At 38.9% G+C, this 8,888-nt stretch overlaps 1 pseudogene; it reads right to left on the bottom strand.

Annotated features, from left to right (window-relative positions):
- Positions 1-1,836: 1,836 nt before the first annotated feature.
- Positions 1,837-2,874, bottom strand: Kpna1-ps8 (karyopherin subunit alpha 1, pseudogene 8; annotated as a pseudogene).
- Between the last annotated feature and the right edge of the window lie 6,014 nt (positions 2,875-8,888).

Here is an 8,888-nt window from a genome sequence, read left to right on the forward strand (position 1 = left end):
GGAATATATCAAAACCCAAGCTTTCATCAACTTGACTCATGAAATCATGTTTATACATAAAAGGATTGACTGAGTCTTTCTATCCCTGGCTTGGAAGATTAAGCAGCTTTGATATATATTGTGCACTCAGATGTACAATGGTTCCATTGAAAAGCAAGAGAAAGATTCCCACAGAAGAGCCAATTAAAAAGCAATAGATATCACTGTTCGGACAATCAAAGTTGTACAGAGACCTGTGGCTTCAGGAAGCAGGAAGGGATTCCATACTTCTCAGAAGAGGAACATGGAACATTAGTCCCTAACAAAGCAACACAAAAGATTTTTCAAACACATACTGAGAATTCAAATATGTATTCAGAAGAGAATAGAACTATGCAAACGAATCTACTGGTAGATGGTGTTAGAAGCCACCAAATTATATTTTTATTATTGATATAATACTTCCCCTTGGCTATTGACATCTGATCTACCAAATAAGTTTATACCTTTCTTCTTCAGAGCTCCTTAGTGGCAGTAGCATTTTGCTCACAGTTATTAGGCTGTAATTTAATGAAGAACTCCTGTGACCACTTACAAAATGTTTCACCTTCAGGGTACACTGTACCAAACTTCTGGAGTTTGTTTAATCTAAACAGAACTATGAACTAACTATTTCTGATGTATACTGAATATAAGAGAACAAGTAAAATATACATAATTTTGACTGTCTGTACCAATGGCCTAGGTGTTGACCATGGTCTAACAATGTAGATCTCCTGCTGGCTAGAAGCTCCCAAAGATTCCCCAAAAGACCGTTATAATGGTCTGAGAAACATAACAATGAAGCCATACAGTGCTATGTTATGATTTTTCCATACAAACAAACTTCAAATATTTATCCCTATTAACAAAATATCTAACAACATAATTCAATCCAATCATTCTATCAAATATCTTCATTTATACTGGGACATACAGTTTAAGAGCTCATTTCTACAAGCTCATTGCACTTGTGATCCCAGTTCCACATCCTAGAGGCCAATGTCATTTACTTTTCACCTACTATAAATTTGCAGATCTTTCCTCACTTTTGATAATTCAATAAATGATTCATAGAACTAAGGTAATGACATGAATTAATTCTGTGAGTTATTCTATGCTCTAAGTGGAAAGGATGTACGGGGCACGGCACATAGCTTTCTTGTCTTTTTCTGGCATGCAACAATTTAACCATAGCACTACGTTCACTAACACTGATCCAGTGTGAGACCTCTCATTTTCTGGTGAGGGGTGGGGCTTACACAACCATGGCTGATTAACTTATCATCACTGGAGTTTGAAGTTCACTACTAACTTATTTGACTTTGAATTCTGTAGATGTTCACAGTTCCAAATGTCATATATCTCTTTGGTTTTCTTTTTCTTCTCCATCTATCATTTGAAATTTTGTTATAGGAACACAATAGGCAAATGTAAATATTTCAATACATTCTCATAAATATATTTCTTATATAATTAATTCTAATTTTCTGAATCTACCAGATCAATTTTGAACAATAGCAAACAAACCCCTCAATGATTCCCAAGTACAAAATTAAGCTATATAAACATAAAGTAAAATGATAACAATAAGTGAAATATATTTATAATTTAAAATAGAACTCTGGGTTGGATGAAAGAGATTTTATTGTGTTATTTCCTTTGAAGACTCCTTAGTCTAATTTTGCTGACAATTAAGTCACTTGAAGTACAATACTGAGCTAATTTTTTTTGAAGAATGGAACTTAATCTTTATTTACAGGACACAACAGGGTACGAAATTCCAAATAGAAATAAACTCAGAGGACAGCTTCATCGAGTATGTACAGTTTATAACTATTCAAGTGTAGTTTCTTTTGTAAAAAGTGCTACAATAACAAACTACATTTAAAGAGAGTTCGTAGTAGGGAAACAGTAAGACAAATTTGTGAGAACACAGCACAGCACAGCACATAGCTAACAAGTTTGTGCTTTGGCTGGACATTAGAAGTTAAAGGTCCCGGGAGCTCCATCCTGAACTTGGAAGGCAAAGCCTTCAGAGGTAGTTTCTGGCACCACATTTTGATCTTCCTCTTCCTCCACTGAGAAGTGCTTCTCAATTAGGTTTAATGAGGCCTTGTATACAGACTCGTTCTCATGGCTCTGTAGTGCTTCAGTTTTATCCAAGCCTCCACACGCTTCAAGCATTATACTGAGTTTTTCTGTCTCACCTAGTTTCTCTGCAGCCTGAAAGGTATTTGAAATGGCATCAAGAATAACCTGAATAATTTTGGTATCTTTTGCACTCAAGAGGTTCATCAAAGGTTCTATTATTCCACAATGAACCAGATACACAATCTGTTCAACAGTCCCGCCGCTGGTGTAGTTGGTTATAGCCTATGCAGTTTCCTTCTGTGTCTTAAAGTCTGCCTTAGAGAGGACACCAATGAGAAACGGGACGAGGTCGTGATTCACCACTTGCTGTTTCTGGTCCTGGCTCCGGGCGGTAATGTTCGACATTGTCCATGTGGCCTCCTAAATATTAGTTTTGGGGTTTGTTAGCAGGCTGGGAAAGACTGCAAGTGCGCCTGCATCGATCACTTTCTGAGTCTGTTCATCTATTCCGGTGACAATATTCCCTATGGCTCTCAGTGCCGGCGTCACAATGGGCAGTTCAGTAGCTCGTAGAAGCTTCACAAGTTGGGGATTAACTCTCTTCTTCACAATCATCTCAATGCTCTCATTTGGCCCATCAGTCAAGTAGGGAATGGCCCAGCAGGAGTCTGCTAATCTTCTTCTAAGACTTCTTCTAAGACTGCTAATCAGTCTTCTGGATTGTTGTGGTGTAGGAGTCGAACTAGAGTAGGAAGGATCTGTTCAACAGCATCTAAGGGGGTGCGGGATTCTTGTTTCGACAGAGGTTTGAAAGCGTCCAGGTAAGATTCCGTAAGTAACCACGTGCCAAGGATGACAGATCACGAACTGCAAGAAGTGCCAACAGTGGGTCAACTGCACCGAACTGAGAATAGGACCCCCTTGGGGGGAATTAAAGGAAATATTGAAAGAGTTGAAGGAGCTTGCAACCCCATAAAAAGCACAAGGCCAAACAACCAGAGCTTCCAGGAACTAAACCACTACTGAAAGACTATATGGTCTGACCCAGGGCTCCAACTGCTCCTAACCTTGTTAGGGCAGCAGTTGAAGGGAAAGCCCTTGGTCTTGCTAAGGTTGGACCCCCAGTGCAGGGAAATATGGGGGGTGCAAAAAGGGGGATGTATAGAGGGAATATGTAAGGTGGAGGGAAGGGGAGGGGATGGTGGCTTATAGACAGGAAACAGGAAGGGGAATAACCTTGGAAATGTAAGTAAAGAAATATATCTAATAAAAAATTAAAAAAAATAAAGCACTGACTATTTTTTCAGAGGATCTGGATTCAATTTCCACTGCCTTCATGGTATCTCACAGCATCAGTCCTAAGAGGTCTGACAAACTCTTATAGCCTTTACAGGTACACTATGCATTATTTTCTTTTTGTTGAATTATAGAGCTCTGTGTATGTTGCAGATAATAATTTTTAAGTGTAATTTTTATTTAGTTATACTGTATTTTAGGACCATCATATTACATATATATTTTAATATTCTTCCATATTTTGCTTTTAGGTTTCCATAATTTCTCTCTCATTCGAACTATTTGCTTCTTAAAAAATGTCTGTTTTCCCATCATCTATACACATTATTTAATATATCTATATAAAATCTAGGACCTACAAATGAGAGACCACATATTTTTCTCTTTGATACTAACTTTCTAATATGTATCTATTTCCCTAAAAAATGTTATAGCCTCGTTTTCTTTATGATTTAAAATAAAAGCATGCTAAATATGAATCACATTTTATTCATCCATTTGTCTGGTTGTAAACAACTGAATGTGTTTCATGATTTAGCTGTTGTGAAAAGATGCTGTATTTGGGCCCTTTGGAGAATAAACCAAGAGATGAAGATTCTATCATACTCCCACCCAGAATGGCAGTAATCAGAATGCAATGTCAGGACCTGACCTGGTAGAAGGTGCTAGGCCTGGTTTATAGGCACCCTTGAGAGGAGAGAAGCCCGGTGTTGACGAGATACAAGCAAAAGCGGTGGGGTAGCAGTCTGTGAACTGTGGAGAAAGGCAGAACTAATTGGGGATGTAGCAGTTGTTGATACATGAGAGGGCTTAGGTAGATGGTGGATTATGTTATCACCCAATGGGATCATGGGATGATGTGCAGTAGCCTGGAGCTTAAGGAAATGCAGACTTGCCAACCCCAATCCCAACAAGCTGTCTGAAGAAAGGATCATCATAGAGCATAGCAAAGTCTGAGACCCAAAATGAGGAATGGTCCACCTTCTTTCTAAATTAGACCTCCTCGAAGTACCACAGTATCCCACAATGCTGCTGAAGATCAAGTGTACGATCAATGCCCTGATGTGGTTAGGGTTCAGTTTGATGTCCACGAACCATGTCATCATTTGATTACTTGCCTGTGTTGTGGCCAGAATTTATGTTCACGCTTCTGAGCCTTGCTGTCCCAGAAATCATACTGATATGAGTGACCTATGCTGCCACTTGAGACTATTGTGGTGATCAGGTGTAGGCTACTGTCGAGGGACATGTCTGGATTCATGGCCTTTTTGTGGCTTGGTCTTTGTTAGTGGCCATGGCCTGATCTACCACTGAAGGCCATATGGATGTCAGTGGTCTATGACTCAGCCTGAAGCCATGTTGATTGTCTTCAGGCAATGATGCTTTAGGGATGACATCAATGTGGGTGACCAGAATTGTCACCTGGATCCATGATGATGTCCAAGTCTGAGCTGCAACTGGGGTACATGTCTGGGTCCCTGACCTCACTATGACTGGGTCTGTGTTAAAATATGTGGCCAGTGTTACCACAAAAACCTACATAATGTCTGTGGTCTGTGCTGTAGCATAAAGCCATGTTGGTGTACATGAGTTATGCTGCCTCCAGCAGCCATACTGATCTAAGTACCCTGTGCTGTCACCCAAGGCCAAGGTGGTGTCCTGGTTCTTCCTGATACAGAGATCCATGACTATATCTGTATTCTTACTGTAGCTGGGTGTGTATTGATGTCCATGGCTTGCGTTGTTATTGAATGCTGGGTCTATGTCCCTGGTTTATGCTGTGACTGGAAGCTATATTGATTTCTGTGATCCTGTTTGCATTGGAGGGCTTTATCAGAGTCCTTGGCCTTACTGGAGTAGAAGCCCTGTTGGTGGTCTATGTGGAAGAAACCATGTGGAAGTCCATAATTTATTATCAAGTGATTCTAAGGGAACACATAAGCTATTTTCATGGTGATGTATATGACTGCAGATGCACAGTTGGATAACTTCTACTTCTATCCTCCCATCTCCCCCAAATAGTAATGGCCTAGACAGGAAGCTGTCAGAGAGAACTCATATGATAGAATGCTAGGGTGATTATCTTCACAGTTAATGACTTCTAGCTGGGGTGTATGAGGGGGTCACTCTCCTAGCCAGTCAGATCAGCTGAATCAATCCTGGTCATCAATGGGGTGGCAGATGTCACAGCCAGATTGCCTTCACATGCCACCAAGTACCACAGGGGCAGAAGAAGAGAAAAGACCTTCTTTGGGAATCTTAATGTCAAGACAAAGGCCCTCCCTTTGGAGGTCTTCAATGAAGTAGCTCTCTGAGATGATTCTTATTTGTTCATATTGATTTATTAAAAGTAGATGTGCACAATACAGTTTATTGGGGTGAACACTGGGGGTAGGGGGTTGTGTGAGAATATCCAGGATAGGAAGGCCATTTGCTGAAGTCTAAGGATAGCTAGAAACTTCATTAGCATAGAGAAAAACTCTAGGGACTATGCTATGTGACTGTTTATGGTACTCTTGTTGGTACCAGAGCAGGCATTGAGAGTTGGGAGAGGCAACTCCACTCCTACTAACTCAAATCTCTGAGTTTCCCAAGGTTTGAGCTTACCCTACTCCACCAGTTCTTATGCCTGTCTGGTAGCATGATCCCATGTGCCCTGTATAAGTCTAGAAAGTAACCTGAAATGTTGATTTCACTGATGCTGAGGATCAAAGAGTGAAGCATTGACAATCCTGACAGGAAGCATTTACATGTTTGAAAGGAGCCTATTTCTCTCCTGCCCCAACACCCCCGTCCTGATATTCCCCTACAATGGGAGGTCCAGCTTTGGTAGGACCTAGGGCTTCTTCCCCTGTTGGTGCCCAACAAAGCCTTCCTCTGCTACTGGAGCCATAGGTCTGTCCATGTGTATTCTTTCTGTAGTGGTTTAGTCCCTGGGAGCTCTGCCTGGTTGGTATTATTTTTATAGGGTTGCAAGTCCCTTCAGCTCCTTTAAACCTTTCTCTAACTCCTCCAGTGGGGACCCCATTGTCAGTTCAATTGTTGGCTGCAAGCATTCACCTCAATATTTATCATGTTCTGGCAGAGCCTCTCAGGAGAGAGCTATATCAGACACCTGTCAGCATGCACTTCTAGGAATCAGCAATATTGTCTGGGTTTGGTGGCTGTATGTATATGAGCTGGATCCCCATGGGGGACAGGCTCTGAATGGCCATTCCTTCGGTCTCTGCTCCAATGTTTGTTTTCACATGTCCTCCTATGAATATTTTTGTTCCCCTTTTAATAAGGACTGAAGCATCTGCACTTTGGTTATCCTTCTTCTTGAGCTTAATGTGGTCTTTGGATTGTATAATGGGTAATCCAAGCTTTTGAGCTAATATCAACTTATAAGTGAGTACATACCATGTGTGGTTTTTTGTGATTGAGTTACCTCAGGATATTTTCTAGTTCCATCCATTTGCCTGTGAATTTCATGAAGCCATTGTTTTTGATAGCTGAGTAGTACTCCATTGTGTAGATGTACCACATTTTTTGAATCCATTCCTCTGTTAAAGGGCATCTGGGTTCTTTCCAGATTCTGGCTATTTTAAACAAGGATGCTATGAACACAATGGAGCACGTGTCTTTGTTGTATGTTGGAGCATCTTTTGGGTATATGCCCAAGAGAGGTATAGCTGGATCCTCAGGGATTACCATATCCAATTTTGTGAGGAATCTCCAGACTGATTTGTAGAGTGGGTTTACCAGCTTGCAATCCCACCAACAATGGAGGAGTGTTCCTCTTTCTCCACATCCTCGCCAGCATTTGTTGTCACCTGAGTTTTTGATCTTAGCCATTCTGACTGGTGTGAGGTTGAATCTCAGGGTTTTGATTTGCATTTCTGTAATGACTAAAGATGTTGAACATTTCTTTAGGTGCTTCTCAGTCATTCAGTATTCCTCAGCTGAAAATTCTTTATTTTTTAGCTCTGTACCTCATTTTTTAATAGGGTTATTTGGCTCTCTGGAGTCTAACTTCTTAAGTTCTTTGTATATTTTGGATATTAGCCCTCTATCAGATGTAGGATTGGTAAAGATCTTTTCCCAATCTGTTGGTTTCTGCTTTGTCCTAATAACAATGTCCTTTGTGTGGTTTTATGAGCATAAGACATTGGTGTTCTGTTCAGGAAAATTTCCCCAGTGTCCATGTGATCAAGGCTCTTCCCCACATTTTCTTCTATTAGTTTGAGTATATCTGTTTTGATGTGGATGTCCTTGATCCATTTGGACTTGAGCTTTCTACAGGGCAATAAGCATGGATCGATTTGCATTCATCTACATGCTGACATCCAGTTGAATCAGTACCATTAGTTGATAATGGTCCTGGGCTTTTTTTTTTTTTTTGGTTGGGAGACTTCATCTCCCAACTCCAGACTCACAGAGAAACTAACAGAAGTTAACAGAAGTTGTAAACCAGATGGATTTAAAAGATATCTATAGAACATTTCAGCCTTAAATTAAAAAAATATACTTTCTTGTCAGCACCTAATGGTTCCTTCTCCAAAATTGACCATATATTTGTTCACAAAACAAGACTTAACAGATATAAGAAGATTGAAATAATCCCATGCATCCTATTAGATCACCATGGACTAAGGCTGGTCTTCAATAACAGCAAACAGGACAGAAAGCCCAAATACACATGGAAGTGTTTATATTTTTAGTATATCAGTCTCATGACTATTTCCAAAACTATACTTTCATATTTCCCTTTTAATGGACTATTCTAAATAATGGTGTTTTTACTTCAAAATTATTTTGGTTAGGATTGCTATGTAAGAAATACTTTTTATATTAATTTTGTATTTTTACACTTTCCTGCAATTATTATTTGTTCCAGGAATATTGATTCATTTTAATTTATTTCAAATTTTATAAAATAGTAATCACATTTATATGTGAAGAGACAACTTTTTATTTTCAGTCCTACTTGGATCAATTTTATTTTCTACTTAAGTTCCATATTGTTACCAATGATATTTGATAAGATACTGAACATTACATTGAGTTTGAAATCGTTTTGGTTATAATTATAAACATTTTCTTACCTCTTCACTGTGTATATGTCATTTCAGCTTATCATTATCATCATTTGAGGGAGTTATTCTAATTTCTCATATATTAAGAGATCTTTTTGTGAATAAAATTAGCTTTTATCATATAGTTTGTTCTCTATTAGTCAAATAACTAAATATTTTGATACATTCTGTTTTCTTTTCATTTAATTAATTTTATTTAAAATATTTTAGCTTATTTTGCGATTTCAAAGTTGGACTTATGACATTAATTGGAAGAATACTACCTAGTCTGCAAATATTTGGTGATTTCCTAGTTACTGATTAGTAACTAGTTCACTTCATTCAGAGGCACAAATATCATATTTGAAATTTTATTAATGAATGTTGAATGGCCTAGAATGCATTCTGCTTTAGTGAATGTTC

Source organism: Rattus norvegicus, chromosome 6 (genome assembly GCF_036323735.1).
Source record: "Rattus norvegicus strain BN/NHsdMcwi chromosome 6, GRCr8, whole genome shotgun sequence".
NCBI classification, from domain to species: Eukaryota; Metazoa; Chordata; class Mammalia; order Rodentia; family Muridae; genus Rattus; species Rattus norvegicus.